The 6,000-nt window shown below is 40.0% G+C and overlaps 1 non-coding gene across 1 annotated transcript; it reads left to right on the forward strand.

The window, feature by feature from the left end:
* The first annotated feature begins 4,959 nt into the window (after positions 1–4,959).
* On the forward strand, positions 4,960–5,066 carry LOC125492191 (small nucleolar RNA R71). The gene has a single exon (XR_007268635.1). It is a non-coding gene; the product is annotated as a small nucleolar RNA R71 (small nucleolar RNA).
* The last annotated feature ends 934 nt before the right edge of the window (positions 5,067–6,000 follow it).

The following is a 6,000-nucleotide window of genomic DNA, read 5'->3' on the forward strand; positions in this document are numbered from 1 at the left end:
GGATTAATGGAAAAGTGAAACAAGGTATAACATTGGAGGAGAACGATATGAACATCATAATACTCAAAACAAGGAAATAAAAGTGTGGGTGACAGTAAAAGTCTATCCCTCCTTTTGTTAATTGTAAAACCTAATCTAGCCAATAGAACTAGACTCCTCCTCGAATAAGGAATAAAAACCCAAGTAATCTAGCGTGTGACCTAGCCTTTCGAAGCTCTTCAAGTCTACTTTCCAACAAAATTGGAATCGCATCAATACGATCTATAGAAATCCAGATACGACCAAAACAGTGAACATGTGTTGATCATCATCATTTTGAGACTATTTAATTTCTTTGATTACAACTTTGTTTCGCACTTAAAATATGTGACGTGATCCTCATGTGATCTAAGAACACTTCATTCAATACTATAGCTCGCATAAAAACTTCCAGAAGCATAGCTCCTCGGTCAAAAACCTCGATTCATCGACTTCCACTTCAACAATTATCCAATTCACCCGAATTTACTTGAATGCTTCCAAATAGCTATGAAACTACATGAAACTGTAAAAAAAAACTACAAACGAAGCGTAACATAGCACAAAATGGATAAAAAAGACACCTGAAATGCAATTACTTCAACTAAAATGATCTAATAATGCAACCTAAAAATGCCCCATTTATCTTCATTTGAAGACACAACTTAAAAAAAAAACACACAACTTCAGTACTACTTAACACAATTGTTGTATAATATGAGCACTATAAGAGAGGGGGTGAATTATAGTGAGAGAATAAGCTATACTTTTGCGGAATTAAAAGTAAACTTGGGAACAAACAATGGGAACACGAGAGATTTAGCGAGGAAAAACTTCCTAGGTTTAGTAGGAAGAAACAACCTCGACCACAAGGGATTTTAACACAACTTTCCACTATAATAGGCCAAAACAACTCTTATTACAACCTATTACTTTTCTCTCAATTCTCAACTTAAGTCACTCAACTCAAGTTCCCAACGACAGTTCCCACAACTGACGTTCCTCACAAACTTCACTAGAAGTTCCTTTCTCTTTCTCTTTCTCTTTCTCTTGCTTCACTCAAAGCTTCTCTGTCATACCCCTTATGATTGCTTTAAAGGGATTTAACAAGCTACTCATTCCAACAAGGTGCATCTTTCTTTTAGGGAGCTTATTTCCTTAGTTACTCCACAGTTAAGTGTGCTTGGCTGGGAGTAGTCTTGGGATGGGTGACCTCCTGGGAAGTTTCTCAAGGTGCGCATGAGTGAGGACAAAATGCGCCGGAAGAACTTGTGTTGGTTATTGAGGACAGTTGTTGGCCCTAGATGCGCATTGCTGACGATATACTCGACTCCGTACGGGTCGGGGTGTTGCATCTCACACTTACAAGAGTTCACTCAAACCCTTTTTCTCAAAAATACACTTTGTAAAACAATGAAAGAGTAATAAACTCGATTAATGTAAGTATGAATTCTCTTAAGGAAAAGGCACTGACTCTTTTAGACAACTAAGACAAATTAGCTAAGTCAGACACACGTTGGTGAGACTATAAAAGTCAGACACAAATTGTTCTAAGGTTTTAGGCGCCTATCTATAAACAATGAAGACAAGACAATTTAACCACTAATTAATCCATGATCCCATGATCTCCATGACTTTAATTAATTAAACAATTTAAATTAAATATTCCTTGTTAAGTAATTAACCCACTAAACCACTACTTAACTAAATAAGAGAAGCAGTAACATATTACGTGGTTTTACAAACTTGAGGAATAATTAAACTTATTTAAATTAATTAATACTTGGGAGATAATTAACTAAGCCACTAAATCCACTAACTACAAAAACGTGTAGCAGTAGCTTTAGGCGTGTAATCTCATTTTTAGGAAGTAAATAAAATATTTACTTTAGCTAGATTTTAGGAAAATATCTTTTGAAAATAACTATAATAAAAACAAAAATCAGTTTTATATTTTAAAACGAAATCTTTTAAAACTGGAAAGATATTTTATTTTGAAAACAAAATCTTTTAAATAAAATATAAAAGATAAAGGTTAGATATTTTTCTAAATAAAATTCGAAAATTATTTTAAAATCTTTTCCTAACTACCTAAAAACAAATTCCCTAAAATAGTGGATCTTAATTAAAACAACCCTAAAAACTCTAACTAGCATATTAGGCGCACACTTAGAGTTAGGCGCACAACTTTAGAGTCACTTAGGAGTTCCTAATCCAGTTTTAAAGTCTTGTTCCCTAACCTTGTTCCTAACAGTGCCAGGTCTGTTCCTGTCGTGGGAACAGAACCAAGTTCCTTTGAGAATTCACCACAAACTTAATTGAGCTTTCACTCAACCTTAACATGAAGATAATAAATACATCCTAATTGTTATGTAATGTAAAACTGGTAAATAAATACAACAACTCCCAACTTCAAGTTCTTAATTTATGATTGGGCTTGGATCCCGGTACAGAACTCTGAGCAGCAACCTGCGAAAAAGGGACCACCCTGGAGGTTTGGGTGATATTTCCCCCTCCGATGCTTAAGTCAGATATCAGGGATATGAAGGAACTTTTAGAGAGAGAAAGTAGGGAGAGAGAGAGAGAATTTATGGCAGAATAATGGTACTATGCTCTGAAAAACGTACCTTTCCCCTGATTTCAAGGACTATTTATACTGTTTGAAAAGACTGTTGTGCCTTGACGTCACCCTAATTTAGGAGCATCTGATTGGCTAAGCAAAAATATCATAACACGTGGCAAGTGCTGATTGGTGAATACAATTTACTCTATTGCTGAATCAGGCTTTACCTGTATTGGGCCTAAGTACAATATTAAGGCCACAAGGGAATTCTTCAGTACACCTTTTCTTTCAGAAAAGTGTACTTTAGCCCAAATAACCTGCAGACCTATGTACTTTCTTTCCATGAGCGAATGCCACATGTAAGGTTGGGATGGTGCCACGTGTCATCATCGTAGCCACTGATTTTTTGGCTACAACATTTGCCCCTTAAAAGAGGAAGTTACCATTTAGGCGCCAAGACGGTTGGTTTCCTCTTTTAACCGACCTGAACTGCCCCCCACCCTTTCGAAAAAGAGGCGCCATTTTGTCGGTCAGACCAGGTCAACCTTCAGAGACCATTTGGAGGCAACGGTTACTTTTTACCAGATGAGGGGGTCACTTTTACCTCCTTATAAATATGAACCTTTGTCGCTTCTGGAATCATTTTAACATCCTTGAGAGATTTTCTAGAGAGAGAGACTCTACAATTTTTACTGAGCTTTTAGAGAGAGAAGTGACTCCCGTCCGAGCTCTTGCATTCTGCTACTCCGTTCGTCCGAAGTTTCATTCGTCTTTGACATTCGTCCGAACTTTTTCTACAGGTATTTCCTTATTCATTTCTTTTGTATTTTCAAGCATATTTTAAGAAAATGGATTCGTCTTCTTCATCGAACAATCCCGGCTGCTCATGGGTTGGTACTAACCCTAGAACAGAGGGCCTGTCTTCCTCGGCATCTTTTAGAGTTGGACCTATCTCGGCCGGACATGCATTCTTTTTCTTTAGTCATGGACGGCAAAGTCAGACGACTCAGTCTTTACCTGTGCAGGGTAATATGGCGCGCGTCAAGCAAACAGCTCGTATCAGACGAGGGGTTAACCTGCCGGCCTCCAGCTCAGAAATGGAGGTATCTACTGGACGGATTCCCGCTGATGGAGAGCGAGAAGTCCAAAGCGCTCGTCCTGCTAACCCAAGTCCTTCTCCTGAACTCGTCCAGGAAGAGTCTGAAGTTCGAGGCTCTCCAGACCCTAGCCCGTCCAAGCCCAGGTCGGCCTTAGATGAGTCGAACGAAGCCGAAACCTCCTCTAACCCGGCTAGCGACTCAGACGAGCCGTCCACAACTTCTTCTGAGATAAGGCGGCGTCTTGGCCCCTTATCTGACCCCAAGTATATTCTGGCCGAAAGCGGCTGGCTAGGACGAGTTGACAGGTTAAAGTCGTATCACCTAATCAAAAATAACCTAAGGTCCACTAACTAGTAGTCAGGGAAGTCAGGATCGAATCCACAGGGAGAAGTTATACTATCGTATCTGAACTCTAATATTACACTAACGAAATCAGATGAATGGTTGTGTTACTAAACTAAACAGATAGCAGAATCAAATATGAAAGTGTAAATATATTAAAAAGTACTAGAATTATGGTTCACAGACTCCCTCTGGAAGGAGTTCAGCAAAACTGGTGCTGAAAAAAGGACGGACACCCTGGTATGACATATTTTTTTTACTGGACGAGTCTCTTCTTTGAAGAGCAAAGCGTCCTGAATTGACTCTGGACGGGCTCCCTCTCCGTGGAGAAGAACGTCCAAAGTTAATTTTGGACGGTCTTCACTTTTGATGACCAGAACATCCTGAAGTGAATCTAGACGAGCTTCCTTTCTGTGGAGCAGAACGTCCAAAGTTGTCTCTGGACGTCTTCCTTTTTCGAAGGACAAAACGTCTTGGGATGACTTGGACGAGCTTCCTCTTTATGGAGCAGAACGTCCAAAGCTGTCTATGGACGTCTTCCTTCTTCGAAGGATAGGACTCCCTGAGCTTATTTGGACGGTTCCCTCTTTCTTCCAAGCTTCTCTTTAGACTAATCATTTTTACTTATTTTTTCAGAAAAATTCCCCAACGTCCAAGGCGTTGGCGGAGAAGGTGGCCTCCAAGAAAAGACCGGCTACCACCAGTGATGCCCCTCCTCCAAAGAAATCAAAGGGGTTCACAGCGAAGAAGAAGAAATCATCACGGCCTGCTCCCAAGGTCGTGATTAATATTCCTGCTGAGGACGACCCTCCCAAAAGTTCATACCCTTCCTCAATTGCTTTATCCATGAAGAACCCACCAGATGCTCCATCAATTACCCGTCGTGTGTCTGCATCAACTCTAGTGTAGAAAATCTGACACAAGTACCACTGGTCCAACCCATGATGAGGACATAGACGTTGCAGATCCTTGAACCGCTCCCAAGCTTCATATAGAGATTCACCAGGATCTTGGGTGAAAGTAACTATAGCATGTCTCATATCTGCAGTTTTCTGGTAAGGGTACCACTTGATGAGGAAAATCTTGGAAAGTTCTGGCCAGGTGGTGATGGTGGAAGGCAGCTTATTATACCAGAACAAAGCTTTATCACGCAGAGAGAAACCAAATAGGAGGAGTTTCATCTCATTAGGAGTAACACAAGCTTGCTTCTGAGTAGCACAACATTGTAAAAATCTCTGCAGATGCTGATTTGGGTCTTCAGATGGTAACCCAGCGAACTGATTGTTCTGAACCATATTCAGAACATGAGACTTGATCTCAAAATTTGTAGCAGCAATAGTGGGCATCCGTACCCCAGTAGGCACGTTATCAGGAGATGGTTGCGCATAGTCTCTGAAGGTTCGAGTAACATTCTCACCCATGTTGACAGTAATAGGTGAGGTGGGGTTTCTTGGTGTGGGGAAGATGGTGGAGAAGGTGTCTTTTGGGAGGGTGTCCCTGCAGACAGCTTAGCTTGTTTAGTTTTCTTTCTGAGTCTACAAGCGGTCTTTTCAATCTCTGGATCGAACAGGATGAGATTTGGAGATTTCAATTTCCTGCTCATACACCAAAAACACTAAAACAAACGTGAGATGCTCCAAAGAACAGGTGTTCTTCAGAGTAGAGGTTAGTTTAATACTATAATTCAGACAAAATAAAAATAAATCGTCTCCCCGGCAACGGCGCCAAAATTTGACAGGCTAAAGTCGTATCACCTAATCAAAAATAACCTAAGGTCCACTAACTAGTAGTCAGGGAAGTCAAGATCGAATCTACAGGGAGAAGTTATACTATCGTATCTGAACTCTAATATTACACTAACGAAATCAGATGAATGGTTGTGTTACTAAACTAAACAGATAGCAGAATCAAATATGAAGGTGTAAATATATTAAAAAGTACTAGAATTATGGATCACTATGCATACAATTCGGGAAA

This window comes from Beta vulgaris, chromosome 7 (genome assembly GCF_026745355.1).
Source record: "Beta vulgaris subsp. vulgaris cultivar EL10 chromosome 7, EL10.2, whole genome shotgun sequence".
Classification (NCBI taxonomy): domain Eukaryota; kingdom Viridiplantae; phylum Streptophyta; class Magnoliopsida; order Caryophyllales; family Amaranthaceae; genus Beta; species Beta vulgaris.